Genomic DNA, 10,613 nt, shown 5'->3' with positions numbered 1-10,613 from the left:
CTATTGCGAGACAGTCTTGCCCTGTTGCCCAGGCTGGAGTACAGTGGTATGATCATGGCTCACTGTAGCCTCAGTCCCCTGGGCTCAAGCAATCCTCCCACCTCAGCCTGGAACTACAGATGTGCACCACTATGCCTGGCTAATTTTTTTGTAGAGACAGGGTTTCATTATTTTGCCCAGGCTGCTCTTGAACTCCCAAGCTCAAGCGATCCGCTCATCTTGGCCTCCCAAAAGTGCTGAGATTACAGGTGTGAGCCAGCACACCTGACCCAGATTTTGAATATTATGAGTAGGGATGCTCAGCCTGGACCTGCATCTCTCCAGAAGCATCACAGTACTTACTAGGTACTTACATATACTGTTTCATTTAGTCCTCACTAAGAACTATGTGAGATTGGCATTACTGTCCCCATTTTGCAGACTGTCCAGCTTACAGACTGACAATGCCAATAATCAAATCCAAGTGGGTCTGCCCAAAGCCCCACATCACACTGCTTAAAATTCAAGTCTGCATTTCAGTTCTTCATTAGTCTCCTTTATGTCAGTAACCAAAGTTCAGATTAAATATTTGCTTTATTTTCAAAAGAAAACCATTCCTTCAAACAATTTTCTACCAATTTCTCTGCTGAAATGGTACTTATTTATAACACAGTACCTAAAAATGAGTCCATAGGGAAGTGGAAAATGTTATTTTTTGAAGCTGTACGCATTCAGTACGCTTTGCATCAATAATAAAAGTATATTCATAAAAGTATACTCAAGTATAGGATATTAAGAATCTAACACTGCATATATTTAGGCATAAATGTGATATAATATTCCACTTATTTCACAAGCAATTACTGTAACTTAATTCCAATAGTTATTCTAATACCTTTTTGTTCTTTCTAGAATTTCAGCTTTGTTTTTTAAGTGGTTTCTCCCATTTTTCTCACCTTCAATTACATAAAACTGTATTCTACTTTCAGTCCAAATTTTGTGTTGCCTATATTAAATCCATTTCCCCAACATATCTAGACTGCTGCCAACTAGAGTTAATAAATTTTGAATGACTGCTCAGGATTTATTCTCTTTATTTTTATATTCTATGTTATTTCCTTATACAATAGAGTATGAATGAAAACAAGTATCCACAAGACCAGTATTTCTTCAATTTTCGCCTTGTGGAAGCTGGGTATTAAAATAAAAATAAATTAAGCTCTTGGGCTGGGAACTCCCTGACCATATTTCTCTCACTGTGCTGGGTGTCTCTATGCCCTCTTTCAATCTTGAGTATATAGAGTCAATAGGCACTGCGTGCATTGGGGGAGCACCTGGCCCATCAAGGGCCTTTCCCAAAGGAAGTAATGAATAAAGAACAGATGAAGAGCTGAGCAGTGGTTCCTGACCTGCCAGCAAGAGAGGAGGGGCAGCGCTTTAGATTTGAGTCACCTCCACTGGAGTCTGCCAGTAATCAGTTGTGTGACTTTAAGCATATCAGTTAGAAACAGAAAGCTTGGCATCCTGAAAAGAAAACCACTCCTTCAATTTTCTACCAATTTCTCTGCTGAAATGGTACTTATTTGTAACACAGTACCTTAAAATGAATCCATAGGGAACTGGAAAATGTTATTTTTTTTTTTTTTTTGAAGTTTTACACATTCAGTATACTTTGCATCAATAATAAAAGTATATTCATACAAGTATACTCAAGTATAGGATACTATGAATTGAATTTCAGCAAGACTTGAATTACACTCCTCATTATTTATCCAAAAAGGAAGAAAGATCCAAGGATTTGTAAGTGATGTGACCAAACTCCAAAGGCTGTTAGTGGTATCAGCACATTCAGGATGCAAGTCCCTCTCTAGTCAACTGCACTTTCTACTAAATTGTGATTCACTGGGTGCCAATTTCTTCATCTCAATAGGTGATGATTACCCCCTTTGTAATACTACCCATCTCATAGGACTATGAAGACTAAAGAAAATAAGAGATACAAGAGCATTTAACAAATTTACAATACCACTTTATACTATTGTGGAGAAGGCCAAGAGACAAGAAATCTGGTAGCATTTAAAGTGCTAACAGCACAAAACAGAAGTATTATAAGGTCATCTCACCAGCCAAATCTATACTTTAGCCTGATTATACAATAAAAGCATTCACCTTGCCACTCTCGAAAAGTATCAGGGCAAGCTACAATGCCCCCTCACACTGGCAATTTACCATGAGATTTCTAATCAATAAGCAAAACACTGTATTGGTACTTCCTGCTCTGAACACCAGGTACCAGAATTTCAGCAGCCAGGTAGGTTGAAGTTCACAATCAGGCAGCCTAGAATTACACTCAGCCCGCAAATATGTTTTGATGAACATAATTTTAATGGCAAATTTTTAAACTAAATACATTAAAATCCACCACATGCGGTGGCTCACACCTGTAATCCCAACAATTTGGGAGGCCGTGACAGGAGTATTGTTTGAAGGCAGGAGTTTGACACCAGCCTAGGCAACATAGACACCGTCTCTATAAAAATTTTTTTAAAAACTAGCTCGGGCGCAGTGGCTCACGCCTGTAATCCTAGCACTTTGGGAGGCCAAGGCAGGTGGATCACCTGAGGTTGGGAGTTCGAGACCAGCCTGACCAACATGGAGAAACCCTGTCTCTACTAAAAATACAAAATTAGCCAGGCGAGGTGGCGCATGCCTATAATCTCAGCTACTCAGGAGGCTGAGGCAGGAGAATTGCTTGAACCCAAGAGGTGGAGGTTGCGGTGAGTCGAGGTCCCACCATTGCACTCCAGCCTGGGCAACAAGAGCAAAACTCCTTAACACACACACACACACACAAACAACTAGCTAGTACACGGACGGCCGGGCACAGTGGCTCACCCCTGTAATCCCAGCACTTTGAGAGCCCAAGGCAGGCACATCACTTGAGGTCAGGAGTTCAAGACCAGCCTGGCCAATACGGCAAAACCCTATCTCTACTAAAAATACAAAAATTAGCTGGGTGTGGTGATGCGCACCTGTAGTCCCAGCTACTCAGGAGGCTGAGGCAGGAGAATCGTTTGAACTCAGGAGGCAGAGGTTGAAGTGAGCCAAGGTCACGCCACTGCACTCCAGCCTGGGCAACAAGAGTGAGGCTCTGTCTCAAAAAAAAATTAAAAAATAAAAAAACACTAGTTACACATAGTGGCATGCACCTGTAGTCCCAGTTACTGGGGAGGCAGAGGTGGGAGGATCACCTGAGACCAGGAATTCAAGGCTGTAGTGAGCTATTACCATGAAACTGCACTCCAGCCTGATAGAACGACTCCCTGTCTCTAAAAGTTAAATAAATAAATTAGAATACATTAAAATCCAGATTTCCAGCATCTTTTCCAAAAAAAAATCAAAATATCCAAGGACACTGGGCCCACTTCCTCACATGACAAAAACAAGTGGAGCTGAGCAGCAACTGCCGCCTTTAGTTTGGGCCTGTGCTCTCCAGTTCATCAAGGCCCAGCCTACTCATCCTAGTACATAACAGGCACGGACTTGGAGACCACTGAGGAACATGCTCAAACAGAACAATAATAATCATTTAATGAAGATCTGTTTACTCTTTTTTGGCCAGTTTTTTTTTTTGGCTCTATCACACATTAGCTGTGTGACTCTTAAGTAACACATTCAACCATTAAGCCTCTTAAATTTAACACAAGCTGAAATATGCTGACTTCTGAGTAAAAAAACTTCACAAAAACTTCAAACTCACAGAAACAAGTCAGGGCACCTCCCATGGGGAAAAAAGGTATGTGGCCGGGCATGGTGGCTGTAATCTCAGCACTTTGAGAGCCCAAGGTAGGTGGATCACTTGAGGTCAGGAGTTCGACACCAGCCTGGACAACACGGCAAAACCCCGTCTCTACTAAAAACACATAAATTGGCCAGGCGTGGTGGCACCTGCCTATAGTCCTAGTTTTGGACCCAGGAAGCAGAGGTTGCAGTCAGCCAAGATCATGTCACTGCACTCCACCCTGGGTGATAGAGCAAGACTCCATCTCAAAAAAAAAAAAAAAAGGTCATGTGACAGAAGTCCTTGTCATATAATTTGACATCTACGACTGTGTCCTTAACAGTAAGGCCTATACATTAGAATAACCGATTGCTAGCAAATTATCTTAGCCTGAATCATATAAATCCACTCAATGCAAAAGTTTCTGAAGTCTTCAGGTTTGAGTCAATAAGCAAAACAAGCTCCCCCGCCAAAAAAGAAAAACATTTAAAGTAACAGATGAGGCTGTGAGCTCCTTTAGTGCAAAGGCTACTTCCATTCCTCATGATCCCTCCTGTCTCACAGTGACTGGCACACCGAAACTACAGCTCAAGGGCGAGTTTCTCTCTGAAGCCTTTCCAGAGAGACCCCATCCACATCACAAAGAACAAGCAACATGGTGCAGTAACGAAGAGTGCAGATCCCAGTGTTCAGCAGATAATCCCCTCTATCTTACAGATCTACCAGCAGCATAAACTCAAGGAAGTTATTCAAGGTTTCTGTGCCCCAGTTTCCTCATCTGTAAAATCAGGATGCTAATAACACCTTCTCACACAAGAAAAAAAATGAGATAAAGCATTTAACATCATGCTAGCAGAGTAAGTACTCATTACCTATTACCTACCATCATCCATGTTCCCTTCTCAGTGCTCTAGGGTACTCCTGGGGACTTCTACCTTAGAACCCACAGTACTTTATTATAGTTCACCTACGCACACACATCTCCTCCACTAGAATGTCAATAACCTCAGGATAGGGACCCAAATTTACTTCTTTTTGTATCCCCAAGGTCTAACATTTTGCCTGGCACTGCTGAAATGAATCACAGATCCTCGAAGTATTAACTGGAAAAGTTATTAGCAGAAACTGGAATTTACCTCCTTTGCCTGGTACTCAAACCCTCACTGACTCTGACCACTACTGCCCCTCCAACTTTATGTCCTTGTACCCTGCTAAAAGAAGCAATGACTTGCTTGACTCAGGCTGTAAACTCATTCACCACTCTAAAACCATGCCTCAAGCATTATACCTTTGTATCTTATAGCTATTTATTTTGGGGGACTTCACCACAAACCAGGCCCTTTATCCCCATTAGTTCAATAAATACAACACTACATGTGGTCAATATTATTCCCTAACCTAACTCCTAGTTGAAGAAAATGATGCTTGGGGTTATGTGCCAAAGGTCACATATCCTGTAAAAACAGGGACCAGGAATTGAATCCAGAATCCATGCTTATTTTCTATAGACTGTTTTCTCTGCTCATATTCAAAGCTGAGCTAACCTACCTGCCATCTCCTTGCCTTGGAAGAGCACAGTCTTTGCATTTAAAAGATCTCTGTACTATTCATTTTAACATACAAATGTTTTGTCCTATATACCTTTTTGTTTCAATAGGTACTTGCATAAAGAGAGAGACGGTGTAAGAAAAAGGCAAGATATGTAATGGAAAAAGAACAGATTTAGGCATCTGAGAGACCTGGGTTTGAATCCTGGCTCTGTCTCCTACCAGCTGTTTAATTTATTCTGGATCTTCCTAATCTGTAAATTGAGATTAAAGTGATTAAACAATAGAAACCCCTACATAATACCCAAATACTCAAAGTTTAGTTTACCTCAAATCATGAAGCCTTACCTGGCCACATCCCACCCCTCAAAGGAGAATAACCCATTCCTCTCCCACATTACCACCATCACAAGAACTCTCACACAATGTACTTATCACTGTGTTAGAATTATTCATTTCCCTTATCTCTCTTTCACTAAATTGATCTCCCTGGCAGCAAAGACTTAATCTTACTTATCTCTACACTGCCTAGCATGGTACCTGGCATATATATATATACATATACATATTCAGTAAACATTTGCTAAGTTAAATAATTGTAGATAAAAATGAGTGCTTATAGAATTCTAGAGGAAAAATCATTTCCAGCTGGGGGAAAAATCATTTCCAGCTGGGGTTGTCCCGAATTGGTTCGGCGAGGCCAACTCAGCTGAGCCGTGGGAAGCATCTCAATAGATTGAAAGAGAAAAGGGGAAACCTAGGCAGGGTAGGGAGAATGTTCTACAAAAATCAATGGAATAGGAAAGAACAAAAATGATTAGAGATCCTACTTATTTGGAGTAATGGATCAGGGTGGGGTAATTAAAGAAGGAGACCTTTTCAGACAGAACTGGAAAGGTAACCAGGAGCCAGATTCACAGATGTAAGGGGGTGTAAGTGCAGTCTGGGACACACAGCTGAAGGTAGGCATGAGCACACAGATGAATGGGAAAGGGCTACCAGCATGCCCCAAATCCCGGAGGAGTGTCAACTGAAAAACATGAAAACAATTATTGCTTCATCAAGAACTCTTTCCGTGTTTTCTAGGCACCTTGTGTGGGCTCATAAAATATACGGAATAAAACCCGTATCTAAGCTTCTGCTCAGGTGGGTTTTAACATTACGGATCCGCTCCTTCTGCTTGTCAGAGATTGAGGACGCTGCTTTTTTTAAACCAATGTGTCTCCATTTGACTGTTCACACCTGGGAAAGTTTTGAACTTTGCCGATTTGGGTTTATAACAACATGGTGCTTTGCACAGTGCCAGGTACTGTGGGGGGCTTCCAAAGTTACTTTCATTCATTCAAAAGGAAGTTTTAACCAATTTCTGAGTCAATTTGGGAGTCTCTGGTTCAAGTCATAGTCTTGTTTACACTACAATCTCTTTTTCCCAGCCTTAAACAAATCTAAAGGACTCCTTGCCACTCCTATAAACAAAGAATGAATCAAAGTTCCAGAAGCACTGTAGCTAGAAAAGTCTATGAGGCTGTTAACCCCTTTAAGGGGGATGGGAAGAAGGGACTCAAGGAAACAGGGACCACACAGTCAATGCTTGAAAACCTTGATTTTCACATTATGAAGACCAGGGCACCTAGATATTGCCAAGTGCAGGACCAGAAACTGCCGGAGTCAACCGCACCTCCCACACCCACACTACCAGGTCCGCTGGCTTCTTTTCCCCTAAACCACACACCCGCCTCAGACTCCTGACAGCCTCCAGTTCTGGAAACCGCCACGAAACGAATGCTCCCGGGCCACCTGAACAAGGGCCCGGCAGGCGGCCCGCTGGGCAGCGCCGAAAGCGGAGGGGTGAGAGGACCGCCAGGTGGGCAAACTGGTGGGCTGGCGGGGAGCAGACGGCTGGGGCAGGGAGCTGGCGGCTGGGGCAACCTTTACCTGAAGCTGCTTCCACACTACGGGCCGGGTCGGCCCCGGGACACGTTCCTGAGGGGAGGGCCCGGCTCCCCCACGCCTCCCGGCCCCTGCCCCAAGCTCTGCACTCTCGGGATCCACGGGGACCGGCGCTCCTCCCGGCCCGCTCAGCTGCCGCTTCCCGGGTTCGCCCTCATGCCCCTGCTGCTAGCCGCCGCCGGCCGGCCGAGCAGCAGCCCTATTACCCTGAGCCGCACACGACCCGGAACCACACTCCAGCGTTCCGGAAGTCCCCGACCGGGAAGGAGCCTCTGGCTGGGGACGTAGTGCGCAAGCCCCAGAGCTGAAAGCAAGGAGCGGTTGCTTCCAGCGGGGCGGGGCCGGGAGGGAGGCCTGGCGCATGCGCGCCGCTTCTCCAGTGCAGGGAAAGGCCTGGGTCGGAGACTTGAGTTCTGGCACCATGCGCCAGTGCCTGGACTTGTCTTGAGCGGGAATCAGTGTTAGGCTTCTCCATTGAATCTTCTTTCTCCCCATTTCCACGGAGAAAAGCCCTTAGTTCGTCCACAAATAAATGATGAGGCAGCTTAGCCTCTGTATGAGAAAGACCTGGGTTCAAATGCCAGCTCTTATAACTTGCTGTGTGTCCTAGGACGTGACACCTCTCCTCTCTGAGCCTCGGGGTTTTCCCATCCAGAGCAATAGTTTCAACTTTAGAGTATATTGCTGTGGGAATCGAATGGGATGATGCTTGAAAAACACCCAGCATAGTGTCTGACACATAATGAACATGCAGTCAATGTTAGTTATTTCTCTTATTATAATATCTGTAATATGGAGGTGATAATAATCTTCCTCAAGCCCTGCTGGGAGGTCTCCAGGAGATGTCGGAGGACTGGCACAGGGCAGAAGTTCAGCGTTGTTTCACACTGCTCCCTTTCTCTCTCACGGAGAAAATCAGTAGAGAAAATCACGGTGAAGGGGGAAAAAGGATTCAGGCAGTGTAGTCAGAGTGTTCTCTCACCTGAAAGATGCTCGGGGAAGTCTCTCAAAAAAGCACTTTAGCAAAAGAAAAAAGTCAAGGTTGAATTTCAGCCCTGGGGGACCCCTACCAAATTTTAAACTCATTAATAAATATGCCATGGGGCCAGGCGCGGTGGCTCACACCTGTAATCCCAGCACTTTGGGAGGCCGAGGAGGGCAGATCACTCGAGGTCAGGAGTTTGAGACCAGCCTGGCCAACATGGTGAAACCCTGTCTCTACTAAAAATACAAAAATTAGTCTGGCATGGTGGTGTGCACCTGTAGTCCCAGCTACTTGGGAGGCTGAGGCAGGAGAATGGCTTGAACCCAGGAGGCGGAGGTTGCAGTGAGCAAAGATCAGGCCTCTGCACTCCAGCCTGAGTGACAGAGACTCTGTCTCAAAACAAAAAAACAAAACATATCATGGGTCCACCCATGTATTTCACATATGGTCATCTGTCGCTTAATGATGAGGACACGACAAATGCATGGTTAGCTGATTTGGTGGTTGTGTAAACGTCATAGAGTGTACTTACACAGTGTCAGAGCCTACTACACACCTAGGCTGTTTGGCATTAGCCTATTGCTCCTAGGCTACACACCTATACAGCATGTTACTGTACCAAATACTGTAGGCAATTCTAACACAATGGTATTTGTGTATCTAAACGTCTCTAAATGCAGAAAAGTTACAATTAAAAGACCATGTTATAATCTTAGGGGACCACCATCTTATATGCACTCTGTCATTGACCAAAACATCCTCATTCCACGCATGACTGTATATGATTGATCTCTTACCATATGCCATTACTGTATATAATTGGTATCTTACCACATACCTATACTGGAGGGAATAGTGGACCTCAGCACCCAGACACACTCTTGCACACACACCACCACAGTTCCATCAGGGACCTGTTAGAGGCACTCTAACAAAGTAGCAGGTGTGAACAAGTTTAGATATTTGATTTTCTGAGGTCACCAGGTTATCTGTTCCTTCCTAAATCTTACTCTCCATTTTCCTCTCTCTCTCTCTCTCTCTCTCTCTCTCTCTCTCTCAAGTTCCAATCTGAAGCACAGTTGGCTGTCTCTCAGACACGTAAAACTTGACCTATCTAAAACTGCTAAACAGTTATAGATTCTAAAGAGTAAAGATTTCCTAGCACTTTAAGAGGCCAAGCAAGGCAGGAAGATCGTCTGAGCCCAGGAGTTCGAGATCAGCCTAGGCAACATGGTGAGATCCCATCACTACTTTAAAAAATGTATCTGTATGTAGGCCAGGCATGGTGGGTTATGCCTGTAATCCCAGCACTTTGGGAGGCCAAGGGGGGGCGGATCACAAGGTCAGGATATCAAGAACATCCTGTCTAACATGGTGAAACCTCGTCTCTACTTAAAAAAAAAAATACGAAAAATTAGCCAGGCGTGTGGCACACACCTGTAGTCCCAGCTACTTGGGAGGCTGAGGCAGGAGAATCGCTTGAACCCAGGAAGCGAAGGATGCAGTGAGTCAAGATTGCGCCACTGCACCCAAGCCTGGACAACAGAGTGAGAGTCTGTCTCAAAAAAAAAAAGAATTATATATATGCACACACACGTATATACACATATATATTATATATTTTAGCCAGGTGTGGTGGTGAATGCCTATAGTCCTAGCTGCTTGAGAGGCTGAGATAGGACGATTGCTTGAGCCTGAAAGGTCAAGGCTACAGTGAGACGTGATCATGCCACTGTGCTCCAGCCTGGATGAAAGAGCAATGCCCTGTCTCAAAAAAAAAAAAAAAAAAAATTAGAAAAATAAAAAGTGAATACTCACTCTGCCACTTACAAGTTTTGTGACTTCATCTCTCCAAGTTGCTTCTCTAAATATTCTTATCTTTACCTGGAAAATGGGAATGACAAAAGTCCTACATAACCTCATTTGTTTGTTGTGAGGATAGAATGAGCTAATACATGTAACTTACATAGAACAGAACCTGGCATGTGACTATTATTTACTAATGCTTACGAGTATTAGTATACTTCAGTCCATAAGCAATACTTACTGAGTGCCTATTGAGATTCAGTGGTGAAAAAGCCAGGCAGGAACCCTCCCCTTAAGAAGCCTTGTAGTCACCTTTGACTGTGGGTTTGAAATACTATACTATAGCCGGGCGCGGTGGCTCAAGTCTGTAATCCCAGCACTTTGGGAGGCCGAGACGGGCGGATCACGAGGTCAGAAGATCGAGACCATCCTGGCTAACATGGTGAAACCCCGTCTCTACTAAAAAATACAAAAAACTAGCCGGGCGAGGTGGCGGGCACCTTTAGTCCCAGCTACTTGGGAGGCTGAGGCAGGAGAATGGCGTAAACCTGGGAGGCGGAGCTTG

General features: G+C 44.2%; 1 protein-coding gene across 1 annotated transcript in view; it reads right to left on the bottom strand.

Moving 5' to 3' along the window:
• The window catches only part of MAPKAP1 (MAPK associated protein 1), a 278,059-nt gene extending 270,541 nt beyond the window's left edge, over window positions 1–7,518 (bottom strand). The window contains 1 exon segment of the mRNA XM_023217139.2: window positions 7,243–7,518. The gene's annotated coding sequence lies outside the window, so the exon portion shown is untranslated.
• Window positions 7,519–10,613: the final 3,095 nt, after the last annotated feature.

The sequence above is a fragment of the Piliocolobus tephrosceles genome, chromosome 14 (genome assembly GCF_002776525.5).
Source record: "Piliocolobus tephrosceles isolate RC106 chromosome 14, ASM277652v3, whole genome shotgun sequence".
Taxonomy (NCBI): domain Eukaryota; kingdom Metazoa; phylum Chordata; class Mammalia; order Primates; family Cercopithecidae; genus Piliocolobus; species Piliocolobus tephrosceles.
Note: the sequence above shows the minus strand (reverse complement) of the source record. Positions and strands in the feature narration are given on the sequence as shown.